This window comes from Lagopus leucura, unplaced genomic scaffold (genome assembly GCF_019238085.1).
Source record: "Lagopus leucura isolate 7727_CA_CO unplaced genomic scaffold, USGS_WTPT01 Super-Scaffold_100065, whole genome shotgun sequence".
Classification (NCBI taxonomy): Eukaryota; Metazoa; Chordata; class Aves; order Galliformes; family Phasianidae; genus Lagopus; species Lagopus leucura.
The window spans coordinates 78,485-95,630 of record NW_024962309.1 but is presented as its reverse complement, the minus strand read 5'-3'; the positions used below and the strand labels follow the sequence as shown (position 1 = coordinate 95,630).

The following is a 17,146-nucleotide window of genomic DNA, read 5'->3' as shown; positions in this document are numbered from 1 at the left end:
AGTGTTTCTCAGCAAATTCAGATTCCTGGAGCAGTGGAGTCTGAGCTGTGCCCTTAGCTCTGTCACACAACTCACTGCCACTTTGCCCGTATGTTCTCATCCCTCTTTGAGCCGTTCTACACCGTTCAGTATCTCACTTATGTCTGTTTTCTAGCACAGAGATCACTCCTGGATTCGTGCACAATCCCAACTGAGATTTCTCACTGAAGTAACATGCTGACAGCAGAAGCAGCCCCGAGCTTCCCCATCCTTAAAAAGAAGCTACAAAAGCCCTAAGATCTTGCTGCATGTCCCATGGAAAGCAGCAGCGCAGTGGGTGACCAAGACCATTATTGTAATGCAGTCTCTTTGCACTCAAGAAGTGTGCTGCAGAATGAGAACGGTGACAACGTGTGTGACCAAGAGCAGGGAGCAAGTGGGGTGAGCACCAAAGCAAGTCCGGTGGGGCTGATACTATAGCATTACAGCCCACAAAGCTTTCCTCGTAAAGGGCAAGCCAAGGTCAGTGTGGTTTGACTGCACTTTGAAGAAATTGCCAGCAAGTAAAAGACTCTGAGATGGAAAGCTGGATTTCAGGCATGTTAGCGAAGAAAGACACTCATGTTCTCTTTAATGGACTTCTCTAGGCTACCCATCTTGTAAAGATCACCTGTGAAACGTCTGCTTTAGCTTATTACTTTATTTTCTGCCAATGGTACTCATTTTTCCTGGCACCGAGTCTTTCCTGAGAGTTATTATCTGAATTACTGTATATTGCAGCTATAAACCAGTTGCCTGTCTGGATGCTCTCACAGTAAAAGGGACCTATCCTGCAAATGGGACCTGGGTCTTGCTGCTTCATCATGGCAGAGTTCACACAGCTGCACACTGCTGGTGCCTCCAGAGCAATTAGCTGAGAGCAGAGACGGCTGAGCACAAAAAGAGGGAAAATAGGATTTGGGATGATTTGGGGGCTGCTAATGCAGGCATCTGCCCTTGCTGAGAGATGTGTGAGAGCTCCTGGTGAAACATCAATAGAGCCCAAGCTCAGCAAAAAGAGTCCAGGCACTCAAGCAGGACGAAAGTAGTTCTTAGATATTGCGTACCAACATATCTCTAGCCCCTAGTTGTAAAAATTCTTTAGTCTGTCTCCTTTTTATTTGCTTTCTGTATTTGTCTGTTAGAAAGCAAAGGTGTTTAGGCACCAGCCTAAACTGGAGAGAATGTTTCAAGCTTTCATAAATCTTGAAGGTTGGAAAAGACCTCTATGATCCCCCAGTCCAACCCCAACCCATCCCACCATGCCCACTGACAACGTCCATCAGTGCCACATCTCTTGAACCCTTCCAGGGATGGTGACACCACCACTTTCCTGGGCAGCCTGTGCCAGTGCATTATCACTCTTTCAGAGAAGAAATTGTTCCTGATATTCAATCTGGACCTCCCCTGTTACAACTTGAGGCCATCACCCCTCATCCTATCACTGGCACATTTCTCTTGTGACATTGGATAAGTCACTGAGTTTTTCTTGCAAGCCCTAAAAGAGGGTTGAAAACATTCTTCACAGGGGATCTGGGACCAGAAGAGTATTTTAAATTCCAATTTATTCACTGTGAGCAACCTGGGACAAGTATAGCTGATGCCAATTTGTTGTAGAGATGATCCTTCCATTCCCTCCTCATTTTGAGGGTGTATAATGAGCACTCGTGAAATCAAGAGGCAGTCTTGCACCTAGAACATGAGGAACTGTTAATATGCTTGAAACAAAATGGGTGGCCTTAAGTAACAGATGCGTGAAGGCAGCCTCAGAAATGCTTCACAGCATTGTAGAGCTCTTGAGAATGCAGTCAGTGCGACAGGGCTTTCTGGAGATCTTTTCTTCAGAGATATTTGTCGTGAACCTGGGAATAATGCAGGATGCACTTGAAGAACAAAAAGGAGTCATCTACAGAGTTTCAAAGGAGAGGTTTTACAATTACAGGTGCTCGTAGGGTAGTCTATAGGCAGATTATAGTGTCGGAGTGAATGGCTGATTGAATTTTCCATCGCAGGTTTCTTGTTCATGAACCTGTTAAGAATAAAAGAATTATGTATAAATCTATGCTGAGACTCCAACAAGAACTGAGATGAATGAGGTCTCTCCTTTCCTTTTCGGTGCACTCGTTCCAGGTTTACAAAACTGCTTGCTTTTACTGTCTCGTCTCGGAATGAAAATTTCAGCAGCCCTGGGCAAGGAGGTGTAGCAGAGTATAAATATTGCAAAGGGATCCTTTGAGTTCTTGTTGTGATGCCCTGATGAAACAAGACTTGAGAATTAGTCCAGGATGCTCTCAAACACATCGATAATTTATTTTATTTTTTTTTTTAATTAAGTCTTAAACAGTGTGGGTTGAAGCGTGCTTAGGTTGGCATTACAGGCAGCGTTACACCAGAAGCAGAGACATAAATAGGGACTAATAACACATTTGTAACATTTTACAAGGAGATGGAAGGATGCGTGGTTAAATTTTTTAACAACTTGTGTCTGTGTTCATAGGTGGCTTCTGCCCAGCTGCGGGTAGGTAGCAGTAGTTCTTACAAGGCTGGGAACCCATAGTCCACTGATGCCACCATCTGCAGTCATGAATAGTAAATGCCTCCCAGTTAGATACCTGCTTCATTCTGCCACTGTTACAGCATTCATCTTTACTAAGCTGTTCCGGCAACCACAATTGCAGCAAGGAAAGTGAGAGCGGTGCAGAAAGCTTGCACCCCAAAACACAGCTCTGGAGCCTCAGCTCTCAGCACTTGGCAGAGGCACCGTGGACTGCAGTCATCGTCCTTTGAAGCCCTGTTAAAATCAGTGCAGCTAATAGTAACCAACGCAATCAAACATTTGGCCGGCCAAAGCAAATCTGCTTGCTTTGCACAGAGCCAGCACACAGGCTGTGCCTGGAAAGCACTTGCACCATTTTCTGCAGTGTTAGAAGAGAAAATTACATAAAAGCATGAAAGGGAAATCTGAGAAAAAATCAGCTGAGGGTCTTGGGGGAGGTATACTTCAGAGACTTTTATTTTGCTTAGGGAAAATATTGAACTGCATTTTCTTGCAGGTCATTTTTTGAATTGTGTTTGTTTTTTATGTTCAAAGATAAGCCCAACTGATGCTCTGTTTCCTTTGACTAGCAATCACCCTAGCTATTATCGCTCTGAATTTTCCCATTTGGCACCAACACAAACCATGCAATTCTCCAAATAACCTCTCCTCTCCCTTTCCCTATCTGTTCTGTTTGTATCTAGATTTTGTTGAAGACTATTCCTTCTTCATGCTAATGGCTGTGCAGAGTCCTCTGGAGGTCAGCTTTCCCAGTGGCACTCCAGAAGAGCAGTAGCTCTCCTCATTGTGCAGGAAAATAACTCCAAGGAAAAGCTGTTCGTTCAGGAGCAAGAAGTGATGTGTTTGAATCATTGATGCCCCTGAGCATGTCCAAAGAAGGGCAGTGAAGCTATGAAGAGTCTGGAGCACAAGTCTTATGGAGAGCAGCTGAGGGGATGGGGTTGGTTCAGCCTGGAGAAGAGGAGACTCATGGGAGACCTTATGGTTCTCTACAACTGCCTGAAAGGAGGTGGTGATGATAGAGGGCAGCCTCTACTCCCAGTAACAGTGATGGGATGAGAGGTGACAGCCTTAAGTAGTGCCAGGGGAGGTTTGGGTTGGATATTAAGAACAATTCTTTCTCAGAAAGACTGGCTGACTATTGGCATAGGCTGCCCAGGGAGGTGGTGGAGTCAGTGTCCACAAAAGTGCTCGAGAACCATGGAGATATGGCACTGAGGGACATGGCAGTGGGTATGGTGGGATGGGTTGGGGTTGGACTTGGTGATCTTAGTGGTCTTTTCCAAGCTTAATGATCCTGTGATTCTGTATTGCTCTCCTTATAGCACAGTCTCATTTTTCTAACCTCCCATCCCCTGTCTACGTCAAGTTAACAATGTGAAACAAAGCAAACCAAGGCCCTTGGTAGCCCCAGGATGGCTGTTTATTAACATCGTACTGTGTGTGCAATCCATGCATCGCATACACACTGTACATAATTAAAAGTCTTAGAGCGGTGGCATTCCATGATTAATGCCTTAGGTAGGCACTTTGGTTCCTAATACTAATAGGAAGTGACTTGCTCTAAAGCGTGAGTGGTGCTCGGGCACCTCAGGAGTAATAAAGGTTGCTCTAGGCATATTGCATGATTCCTTGACTCATTAATTATAGCTGCCCAAAGTGGAAAGTTTATAATTAAACATATAGTTTACTCGTCTACTTTTGAGATGAAGTAAATTAAGGCAATTAGATTTATTTTCGATTAAGCATATGGAGCCATTTACAAAGCACACGGGTGTGTGGAACAAGGAAGTTATTGTGCAAGGAATTCTGTCTTGGGCTCATCTGAGATCCGGTGTGCAATGACGTCATGTTTATAAACAAACTTGTTCAGCTGAATTATCTCTATAGGCAGTTTTTACTCAAAAAAGAGATGTATGTATCAGTGAATAGGCTCCTTCACTTGTTTGGCTGGAACTTCCATTGGGATGCAGCCATTCTTCCCTTTATTTACCTATAAACTGAGCTGAAAGTAAGTGGATTTTCAACTGAAAATATCAGAACAAGCAACTAATAAATTCACTTGTTCCAATGCAGGCACGTATTGTTAAATGAACAAGGATTATTGGAAGTATATGTTAAGGGTGTTGTATGTTACTTGTTCATAGCAACTACCGTGATTCTATGATCCTACCTTGATATTTGAATGTGTATGGTAGGAAAGTATCACTGGAAACTCTGAGTTGACACAGAAGATTTTTGTAAGGAATTAATCCTTTGTCCTAGGTCAATGCTTTTAACTTTCAGCCACTCTTTTGACCTTTTTAGATGATCACATGGACCAGGAGCTAACTGGACACACAGACACTAACTGGAGAACCTGGGAACTGCAATCTTATTTTCTTTGCCTTGTATGGTGAGATCCACAGTGAGCAAAATATGTCTCTTTGTTGACGTCTTGACTAAGTTGATGTTCTTTTGTGTTTTTATTTGTTGAATTTTTTTTTTAATTAATGCTATAAAATGAACAAACACTTTGTGTTATCTCTCATCATCAACATAACAGAATCACAGGTTGGAAAAGACCACTAAGATCACCAAGTCCAACCACAGTCCATTCCACCATGACCACTGACCACATCCCTACGTAGAATCATTGTATCATTAAGGCTGGAAAAGAACACTAAGATGGCCAATTGCAAGTCCAACCCATCCCACCATGCCCAGTAACCATGTCCCTCATTGCCACGTCCCCACAGTTCTGGAACATCTCCAGGGATGGTGACCCCACCACCTCCCTGGGAAGCTTGTGTCAATGCATTACCACATGTTTAGAGAAGAAATTGTTCCTAATATCCAACCTGAACTTCCCTTGGTGCAACTCGGAGTTGTCACCTCTCTTTCCAACGCTGTGAGCTGGGAAATGAGGCTGACCCTCTGTATGGGAACTGCTGAATCACGGCCTGAACCTCTGATTGATCACCTGAGGTGAGCAATGAGCCAGCCACGGGAACACAGGTGAAGGCAATTCAGCTGTGCTGCCAGAAGGGTTGAAGCCTGGTTCCACCTCTCCTAGATTCATTTAAGAGCTGACTGCCAGTGAGGGAGGATCTCTTTTGGAGGTCCACTTCACTGGAATTTCATAAGTGAGCCCAGGATACAAGTAAGTGTCCTATCTTTTCTGCTTTGGTGCAATAGCTATGTAGCCAAGCTCTCTGGTATACCTCATAACTGTAACATCTGTACATTCATTGATTGTACACCCTCACCTTGCTACAAGCTCAAGGCCTCCTTTCCATAATGTGCCTTTAACTCAACACTGAATTCCAAAGAGAAATGTGTATTTCTGTGCTTTTGTGTACGTATCAGAGTACAAGAAAGTTCCCTGTGTGTGGAATTTTTTGGCTCATCTTTGTGAGAATTATTCCAAGTTGTAGAAGGAAAGTCTGGGGAGCTGTTTGCACAGGGATGTGCAGATAGACAGTGAAAGAAGTAAGTGATGGGGCCCTTGGTAGCTCCTGGTGGATCTGGTCTTCTCTTCCATTACCAAGGGTTTTTATTTGTGTTTTGTCTGGAACTCCAGCTGGAGCTCCAATGCTTGTGATCTGGGTGCAATCAAGTCAATAGAAGTCAGACTCATTAATCCTGGCCTGCAGGAAGGCTTCGTGGTTGGAAACAGTACAAGATGTCTCCTAATGACTCAAGCAGGGATAGTATGGAAATAAAAAAGTCTGAATACTGAGACTTTGTAAACGAGCATGCTGGTTTGTTCAGTTCCCCCCCATCTTTTTTGCTCCCTGTTGTGGACAGATGCGCAGTGTGTATTGATTCCTGAGAGCACTAATGGCATTTGCTTCTTTGTAGAATTAAACTTGACACATACATAATAATGACTTTGCCAGGCTCTGCCTTTAATGAGCTTTTCCAGGCTGTATTTGCAACTCATTGAGGACCTTTTCTGTGGCTGATTTTCATAAAAAATAAAGTTCAAGCACATTGAACAGGATTATTGAAGTGATGTGTTAGTGCCTGCATTGCTACATAAACAACTTTAAGGTCTACAACTCGCTGAAGTCACCCCAAATGTAGGCAAAGCAGCTTGTATTGCACTGCAGTGTATTACCGTGCACGGTGCCCACGCTGGGGCCATCCCCTGCCACTGGAAGGGGGACAGTGGTGTTGTGCCAGCAAAGCCCCACCAGTAAAGGCTTAGGCATGGGCTGTAGTGCCCATCAGAAGCTTTGTTCTGTACCTGTCTTCATGGAGTGAAAATCAAAGGCACTGCCTTTATCTGATGTTTTGTAAAAGGGATCTGAAACTTCGATCTCTGTTTTCAAGTGAAGCAGGAGTGTCACTTTGGCTTTGTGCGTGATCCTTATCTCAATTTCCTCATTGAGCCGCAAAATGGTTCCTTCTATTTTCTTTTATTCCCTTCAGGCAAAGAAGGAGAGCAGCTCTGTTGTAGCTGACCTGTCTCACAGCACTGAAGCTGGACGGGAGGCCCCTGTGTTGTGTTGCCCAACTCTGAGGCAGTTTTTCCTCCCTGTCTGGTGCAGACTGTGCACTCTCTCCATATGATCCCTCTCACGTGCTCCCAATACCTGCAAGTATTTCTCTTATAGTGAGTTACACCCCTTGACAGTATTCTTTGGCTGGGGGTTGTGAATTCTGAACTTCTCTTCCTAGGCCAGGTTATTTCCCTGGAAATATTCAGGAGATGCTCAAGTAAGAGCTGGCTCAAGCACTGCTGAATCTGCAAGGGGAGCCCTATTCAGTTCTGGAAGATTTTGTGTTGTAAGCTGCTTGTCCACAAGTTTCTGTTTTATTTCTTGATGTGAATTAAGACACCATCTTCAATACACGAAGTCCTGTGCCCTGTCAGCCCTCCAGCTGTATTTACATCCCTCTGCTCCATCTGTCCGCGATGGATCTCGAACGACGTCTGTTGGAATCAGTTTTCAATTTAAGAGGTGCAATTAGCTTAGCTATCTTGTTAGGTATTGAAAGGTGGCAAGCAGGAAATGTGAAGATTTTCATAGTGCATTAACACAGCAGTGATAAATACCCTTAAGAACTCGTTCACTATTTGAACGTGTCATGTGTTGAAGGAGAACTGAAAGGAGCAGCAGAGCCATTCCAGACCTGTGCCTCTGGGAAGGAACCAATTGGTTTTCAGCTCACGCGCTGGAAGAGAGAGGAGAAATCCCCTGGAAGTGCCCAGTGCTCCAAGCAGTGACGTGCAGCCCTTTGCTGCCTGCAGCCAGAGGTCCCAGTTTGCCCTGTAACCTGCAGCAAGCCTTTCGGCACTCCAAGGCTGTCAGACGAACTCTGTGATTGTGCTTCATCCTGTTGAGGCAGAGATTATTAAAAGTGTGTGTTTTTTTTTTTTTCAGTCTGGCTTCTAAGAAGCACTGTGCAGCTATCTGCTGTGTCAATCTGTCACACAGACTGTGGCTTTTGAAGGTGTCTGCACAAGAGCTGCTATCCACCCTGCAAAAATGGAGGGGTGTGGAGCTTTCATGGCTATGTCCTTTCTGGGCAGTGATGGCAGTGGGTCAGATGAATGGAGCTGTCACTATTTCCATTCTTCTCTTTCCTTTTTGCTCTTACATGAGGAAGTTGTGTTGACCAAGGGAAAACTCAGCTGAAGTCTGCACATCAGTGGCGCAGCATATCGCAAATAAAAGGTGCCAAATAAATTGGGGCTGCCTGTAGGATTGGCTGCAGTTGGCCGTTTGCATTGGTAGAATCACAGAGTCATTGAGGTTCAAAGAGATCTCTAAGATAATCAAGTCCAACTGTCCGCCCACCACCAATATTGCCCACTAAACCATGTCCCTAAGTACCACATCTGTCCTTTCCTTAGGCACCTCCAGGGACAGATACTCCACCACCACCCTGGATAGCTTGTTCCACTACCTCACCACTCCTTCTGAGAAAAAATTCTTCCCAATTCCCAACCTGAGCTTCCTATCAGGCTGTATGTGCACGAATACACCAAGCAGCAGCTTTAAAGGATGTCTGAAAGTGAAACCGAAGGAGAACAGGATGAAGAATTTCCCAGTGATGAAGGGAAGGTCATCACATGAAAAGCTAAATGTCATATTTGTTGCTCAACTTAGTACCATTACATCTGGAAAAATGTAGCTCTTCAGCTCTGCCACTGAAATAAACTGAAGTCAAACAGAAGTCCTTGAGTGCAAACACACAGATCAGAATTAAATTTCCTTCTAACTCCTGGGTAATAGAGTTCTGTCGAAGCCAGGAGTCAATTAAGTGGATAAATACACACGTAGTTCACTAACACTTAGCATTTCTGCGGTATTTTGCTGAAGTAAGCACTTAATGTGATTATTGTGTTTCAGCCTGATTTAAGATGACAAGTTTTGCATTTCCTAAATATTAATTAGCCCTGAATTTCTATTTATTTAAACTCTGAGGCAGTGAGTGGGTAGTTGTGTGATTTACCTCTGCCTCCTGGCACTTATCTCAACTGGGACATTTGAAATGCAATTCTAAACAATTAGCCTTCATGCCTGTCAGCATAAAGAATGAAGAATTGAGCTTGTTTTGTTTATTTGCAGGAATGATCCTCATACAAACTACATCTACAACAAATGCAGGGATCTGCTTGTTTGCAGCAGACTGCAGGATTAGGTTTTTTTTGATACCCAATACTAGAAAAACAATAGATTTTTAGATAGGGATTTTGTTATTTATTTTTTCAAGGCTGGGCTATCTCCTTAGGGCTGGCTTTTAGGGACAGTACCAAAGGCACATGGTGCTGAATGGCTTGTACTGTGCTGCTGGGGTAAAGCACTCAGGTGCTTGCCCAGCAGGAAATGCTTTAGCTGGTTGAATAATGCCCTTGGAATGGGAATGAGAGAGATGGATCTGCAGTAGTCCACTGCTGGGCTGGGGCTGCTGCCATGCATGTGAAGAAATCCATTTCCACAACAGGAGAGCCCTCGCCGTATAGAGAAGATTTTCCAAATCAGACTCCTTTGTAGCACCTTGGGGCAGGCTGAATTCCTCCAATAGCTCTGAAACCCTCACCCCATGGCATCCAAGAACTCACAGGCCAACTGTGAAAACATCATTCAGCTCACCGGCGGCACAGGGGGAAGATGGTATTTAAAATCTTCAAATGGGCAGAGATTGAAGGACTCTGGACACCCAGAGCTCCTTTGGAATTCAATGGGAGTTTGTGTACTCAGCAACAAAAATAGTAATATTTTTATAGAGCAACGCCGACTGGAGCATTGCAAATCTATCCCCAGGACTCCTGCTCCATTTCTCCAATCCAATTATGGCCCTTGTTGCGTGCGCTTTGCTATTACTCTATATGTAATGAGGTGATGGTTGAAGTATTTCAGCTGTAATGGACGAGTGGCAACCAATTTGCCTTGACACATGCCTTTCCCTTTTAAATACTTTCTCTCTTTTAAACACTGAGAAGCTGAAATATTTGTCTGTCTGGGGAGGAAATGGGTTACAATCATAGCAGAAGTATGTCACCAAGTGGTCATCAGTCTTGCCGACGCGTATTAAATGCTTTGGATCATCTTCTGTTTTGGAGACTTATTTTTAGGTCCGTACTTTTTGAATGTGTTATTGGCCACCAGTCAGAGAACAGCAGGGTTAATGTAGCGCTTGGTGGAGTTTGCCCATCTGCTCCAGTTTCCATCCAACCATGGAGTTTTATGAGAGCTCTCTAGGAGGGTTTTGAGTTATCCAATTTGTAGTATTCTCTAATATAATCAGCTTGGTAGCACTTGAAAAGCTCTCTGTGCCAAACAGGAGGCTATAAAATTTGTGATGAGACAAAGGAGCCTGGAAATCTGAGATGTTTTTACATTTTCAGGAATTACGTTTGTTTCGATTCATAGAGAAATTAGAGGCTGGAACAGATGGAGTGATTGTACAGTAAGATGAGATTAGCTGAGGCTTTGACATTCTATCTAAAGAGGAATTAGAAGGCAGACACTACTGATTGGGTTTTAATTTGGGGTCTAGTTATGTTTTATTTTCCTTGTTATTTATGTCACTGGTAGCACATCCATAAACACTCTTACCCAATCCTATTGACAAGACAGAACATCCAGACTTGTTCAGTTGCATACACGCCATCTTGTGAAATTCACAGACTAAATGCTCTGTCTGTTTTACAGAGCAGTGTGTGTTGGCAGAATGCACATATCTTACAGAGAGGATTTTGGAAGACAGGTTGTGATGGTGGATTGAAGTCAAGAGGGAGAGGGGTGACCTAAGCTTTTCAGTTCACCTCAGTTCAGTTCACCTCTTCCCTCATCTGTAATGCTGTTTATTTTAATGATTCTCCTTTCTTCAGAGTTTTTCTTCTTGAGGTGGGCTTGACCCAGCAGCATTGTGGCTGCTCTCAGTGTTTGTTCTGGTTGGGTATGGGCACAGATGTTACACATGGATGGGCTGCTGAGAGTGGAAGAGTGAACATCTCTAATGAGTGTTAGATGCCTTCTGAAGACAAGGAGTGTCTGTTTTAGGTTACGATGTCAATCTTCTCTCAGTTTCCATCAACAGTAAAGCTATAGAATTAGAAGAAATACAGCAATTGAGTTTCTTCCATACTAATATATATGGGCAGCCATTTGGAAATTGAGATGCTATTACAGAAACCCAATTAAATCACTGATCACCATTGCCCCCACCCCAAGCTATGATATCATCACGAAGCATGGTAACTTTTGTCCAAGCAGCCACCATGAAGTCAGCACAAATTTTCCATCAAAATTGGACAACTGCGAAGATTAAACCAAAGAGTGCTGGAGGCGTTAGATCCGTGCTTCCTAATTAAATGCATTTTTCTTGTGGAGTGGGAGGGCTTTTTCATTTCTCTGTTAACCAGCACTGGGCCTGTACCCACATCCTGTGCAGAAAAAAAAAACCTAGAAAGAGAGGCTTCCTCTTCTCATTAAAATTGTAGGCAGTCATTAAGAATCTGGCCTTTTCCTTGGAGGAGAGCACAGCTGGTTTTGGAAAGTTCACAAGTGCTTTGCTAGCATGTACCTGATGGAGGGCAGCTAACAGGAACCGAAAGGTGTAATAATCAGCTGGAAAGGGGCAAAGCCACTCTTATAAGTAGGAGAGATTGAGAGATGAGGTCAGAAAGCTTGTGAGAAACGGCATCAAACCTGTACATGTTCTCCTCTTCATGCTATTGCAATTCGTGTCCATTCTTTGAAACAAAAGGCCCAGAGCAAACAACTCTTGTTCAAACTGATTTTAGGATTTGAGGTAATTGTATTTTTGTACAGTTAATGAGTTTGGGCTCTGTGGGCAGGGACAGTGAGGAGCTGGCTCTGCAGAGTTCTGTGCTCTATTGCAGGGAGCAGGGCAGTCATCCAAGGCAGCACAGTCTGTAGCTCTAGCACCACGAAGTGGCATTTGCAACCTAGTGCTTTGTTCAGAAAGGTTTGCTGGATGCACACTAAGCTGAAGGGCATGAAGGTACCTCACCTGTGTGATTATTCCTATCTATGGATCTCTACAGAAATTGCCATCAAACCCTGAGTACCCATCAACATAACTGGGAGAGGTTTAAATACAGGATTCATCCTAGGCAGTCCTGAGGCTCCTGCTATCTGGTCTTCAATTGGGAAAATGCTTTTTAATCACCGGTGTGGATGGGAGTCATGGCATACAGAAGCTCAGTAACTCACCCAAGGATGCACAAAATGGGTTTCTGTGTTGCATCTCACTCGTGCACTGGTGTCTTCCTGGCTTCCTCTAAAGCCTCTCAGCCAAGTCCAGTCCTAGGTTTGGAATGCATATTTCAAAGTCCTCCCTCAGAGTTGAACCTCTCACCTTTGCAACATGGAAAACACTGAAACAGCTTTATGGAAGGAGTGAGATGCATCCAGAAAGACATCAAGGCACCTGAGCAGGCAGAGCTCTCACAGTAGCTGGGCAGGTGGGCTTTTGTCCCCCCCCGATAATCAGTGTTTGGTTTGGTTTGTACACCTGCGGTGTATCATTTTCATGGTTTGTTTGTTTTTAAAGCCTCTGTGACGTGCATTTCTCCTCTGCAGGGTTTGCTAGGAACTATCAGCTCTTGACAGCTGTCCCCTAGGAGCAGCAGGCACCGAAGAGATCTGGGTTGCACTCTCCTCCTCGCCTTCCTTTCTCTGTACCACATGTGTTTGCAGCTGGATGCCTAACGTGATCAGACATCCCGTAATAGATTGTCTCTGCATCCTGCCAAGCACTGCTGAAGTGCTAATACAGACAGTTTTGCCTCTGTCTCTCTTCACCCCCATTCTTTTCTGAGCAGTTTTCCACCTGGCAATTAGCAGAGACTAATGGGAAAGGTTCTCAAAAGAGGGAGGAACCGTTGTGACACAGTAGAAGGAAATGGAAAAGGATTATTTTGTATTTCTTCTCTTTCTAGCTTAATGGCAACTGTGACAGCTAGGGCTGGTAATTGAATCACCTCTCTGAGACTCCACAATTAAATGATATTATTATTATTTTCCATGGATAGGGGAGAAAATGTTTAGAGTTCAACAAATGGAATAAGACACCCATGAGCCCTTGATCTTCCATGGAAATGAGCATTTAAGTGATCCTTGGAAACCATTCTCTGTAGAGTTAGCTTCTTGGTGGAAGAAGCCATAGTGTGGTTGAGTTCCTGCTACTTATATTTGTGCAGGAAAACCCTTCTAAAGGCAACTTGACCATGGTTTATCACCCTCCATGTAGGGAGGCCGTTTCTGCTCATAGCAGACTATTTAATCTATCTGACAAAAGCGTAACAAGACCCAAGAGTAACAACCTGAAAGCAGCCAAGTTCAGGCTAGACATTAAATTTATATTTTTAACAGTCTGAGTGGTTAACCCTGGAAATAACTTGACAGATTCTCTATCACTAAGCTATATTGATACTGTCTGATGCAGGCTGTACAGGGATTCCAGATTTGGCCTCCCTGCTGCGAACAGCATTGCACTAATTATTCCAAACTGATGCTGCAGTGCTGTGGCTGCTGAGCTTCTGGGACAGAAGCTGGATCTTCCACATGGATATGTGCTGTTCTTTTGGACATATCAGCTTTTTCAGAGCTAATTAGGCTTTGTCTGAGACAGCACTTCATTGCTCAGTACAACCAGTTACAACTGAGGTCAAGAGCTGTAGATTAAAGAAATTGTAGGCATGAACTTGAGAATTTCTTGCTGCAGTTCTGGTCTGGTTGTTGTGAACGACAGGGGGAAAAAAAGGGTTATCCTGATGAGGTGGTATTATTATTATTATTTTGCATTTTAATGTCCTTCTTGAAAACCTTTGTTCTTTTAAATGCTCTAAAATTTTTCTTGAAAGCTCTCCCAAGCTGCAGTCTCTGTGTAGCTGTTTTAATCTAACAACACTCAGTGCTCTCTGCCTATTGTGGGTACAGTGTCATCCTAATTTCCTCCTTCTGTCAGGGGCCCTTCTCTAGGGAAAGTCCCATTGCTTTGAAATGTGTGATACTCAAAGCTTGCAACCACCATGGCCCAGTCAGTAGCACTGCATTATTTCAAAGACAAGGAGGGTTGATGCCACCTCTTGGCTTAAGTCTCATTGCTGGAATTTCAGTACTGTTATTCCTCTTCAGTAGGAACTTAGGACTGTGCAACTCAAAGTTTTGATTGTATTCATGTCAAAGCAATACTAGTTTCTGGCTCAGCCTGTCTTGCTATTGCCACCCCAGATTTATTTGCATATATATATATTTTTTTAAACATAGATGTATTTTTAAGCTACCAAAGCATTACGTACTGCTTATCTGATGTTATTTCAATAAGGAAAATGATAGGATCTTTACAAAGAGAAACCAAAGTCAGGTGCCTGCAAGGAAACTCTCGCTTCAGTCACCTACTCATTGCCAGTCTCAACAGAAGGCTTGACAACTTGGTCAGCAGAGATGTTCAGATATAGCAAAAAATAGTTTGCACAAACAGAACTCTATTCAGTCCTTGCTCCTATTAGCAAATCAGAGTATTCTTCCACATGGACTTCACTCAGCTGGAGCAAGCTGCCACTGAAGTTAATGATGCTAGGCCAATGTGGGCCATTGGAGTCCAGATGGAGTTATCTGTTGGAGGCCTTTCTGCGGTGCTACAACTCTACTCCACTACCAGGATTTTCCCACTCCCTTTCTGAAATGTTGATGTTTCCAGAGCAGTGCCACCTCCTTACAGATGCCAAAAAGGAGTAGGAGAGGTGGAAGTAAGGTGGAAGGCAATGGTTGAAAGAGGAGAGAGGAATGTTATCATTCTAAAATCCAGCTCCTAAATTGCTTGTCAAGGAAAGAGAGCCAAATAGTCATATCAAAACAGGATCTAGCTGCTCTCTCCAACATAGTGCCTCCATTTATCACCATGACTTTGTCAGGAGTTGGCGGGCAGGTTCTGAGTTCTAAGATCACAGTTCATGCCAGCAGGTTGGCTCCTGCCCACTGCCAAGGACCATTATCATTGTCCTTGAGGCCATGAATGAGGAAGTTGAGGATGTATTCTGTTGGAACCAGAAGAGCACTCCTGTTGAGATGACTGAGAGCTACGTGCTTCGAGCTGAGGACAGTAAGTCATTACTAATATAGATTTTTCAGATTTTTTTTACTCTATGTCTTATCTTTCTTGAATATTCAGGAAGTTTAGCAAACTGTTTTTGAAATTCAATGCTATGGCAACACCACTGAAAAGAAATAACATTTCACCCTTTTTTTCTCATCAAGTATTATTCACTTGGATGTTTTCATCACTCTGGGTTGTTGTTATTTTTTGTTTGTTTTGTTTTGGTTTTTTTTCTGATGTAGTCGTATAAAATCGTCCGTTTCTATTAATACATTTTGCACGGCTGGCCTGAGGCCAGCTAACATTCAGGAGCAATTCAGGTCCCTCCCTGCTTCACATCTTTAAGTTTGCAAGGAGGAACAAATCCTCCAAGGAACGGTGCAGAATCAACACGAGGTCCCTGGGTGCAACAGATTGCCCAGGGCTGTTTACTGTAGTGAGTGTATTTGTACAAGCACATTCTGGCAGTTGGCTCTCCATGGACACTGCGGCAGCAAAAGAGGACAAAACTGCTTAAGAGCCCTCAAATATACCATGCACAGGCACATTATAAAAGACAGATACACGATGGGTCATGTTGCCTCTGCAATGAACTAGAAGGCATTTTTTTCAGTTGATTAAGACTGTGCTTCAAATATCTACCATCCAGACTGCTTGTGGGCACCAACCAGACAAGTCAGACTGGCTAGAAGCTGGATGCTGGTAGCATTAATGGATGTCTGCAGGACAAGGGCCACCATTTTGCTGTCTTTTGGGGAGGTTCTGTGCTGTGCTGAAAGGGACTCAGAATGAATTTCCTACAGCATGAGAAGCCCTGCGGTCCTGATAAAAAAAAAAAAAAGCTCAAGTTTTGCTTATCTTTGAGTGCTTTGGTTCAGCAATGTCACCTTCAAATGAAGGCTGTGTAAGGGAAAAGAAAGCAGAGGTCTCAAGGAAGGGACAATTCTGCTGTTACGCTCAGTGCATGGTGTCACAACGTGACATTTTTGCAGTGATAGAGGTGCAGTCTCTTTCCTCTGTTCATGGCTTTATCTCCCAGTTTGATCATCCAAACCCCTTCGAACTCTGCCAAACTTTCTTGGTCGAGCAAGAAACTGGTATTTCATGAAGCTCCTGTGAAACTTGGTGGGGTGCCAAGACAGAAATCAAGGCACATCATTAGTGGTGTTTGCCTGACAGAAGATTCTCTGTGGGCTCTTATTAATAATAATACTTTGTACTACTGATATCTTTTCATCCAAGGATATGCAAATATTAATTGGCTGAGCAATTCCCTGCATTCAATTTGATGGCGTTTCTCTGTTTATTTTTGTATAGCGCAATAACTTCTGAATGTCACATCTCATCAGCACAAAACTTGGGGGGAATCTTCTGTCTCTCAGTAAGCAGAGCCTCGCTGGTTTAGAGAGAAAAGCCTGGAAATGCTAAAAAACTGAGGAAGGGAATGGAACACCTAGAGTAAAAGGTTCAGGAATAGGTAGAGAGTGACTGGGGGAACTGTTGTAGAGAGGAAGATGAAGGAACATAAAGACCTCCATGCTTTCAGCACAAACCCAACCTTTTGGGGCCAGTTTCACAGCCGGTATGAGCTGGCGCTGTGGATGAAGCAATGTCAGTTTATGCTAGTTGCAGATCTAGCCTTGGGTATCTTGATTGGAATCTATGGTGGCAATTATTCACGCTCACCATTCGTATTTGGGGACTAATTAACTATTCTAGGTTTCTATAAAGAATATTGTCAACTATTTAATGGCTCATTGGGTTTAGCAGGATTTCTAGCTTCTCTTTTATAATTTCAGCAGAATAGTTATTGTGATTTGTGGCTTCAAGTAACAGCTAGCGAGCTGTGAGCAGGCCATGCGTATTATGATGTTAGTTCTACCCTTTGACAAATAAGTTTTAATTGGCTTTACATGGATTCCACTTGGTGATACAAGGCATCCAAAGATAGATCTGATGGAGGAGTTTTTCTCAAAACATCCAAAAGCAATGCCTTTGTGCTAATGC

General features: G+C 43.5%; 1 long non-coding RNA gene across 2 annotated transcripts in view; it reads left to right on the top strand.

Moving 5' to 3' along the window:
- Positions 1 to 4,946, top strand: part of LOC122188523 — a 59,850-nt gene extending 54,904 nt beyond the window's left edge. For both annotated transcript variants that reach the window (XR_006181599.1, XR_006181600.1), the window contains one exon: positions 4,883 to 4,946. This is a non-coding gene — a long non-coding RNA (uncharacterized LOC122188523). The remainder of the gene's footprint in view (positions 1 to 4,882) is intronic.
- The last annotated feature ends 12,200 nt before the right edge of the window (positions 4,947 to 17,146 follow it).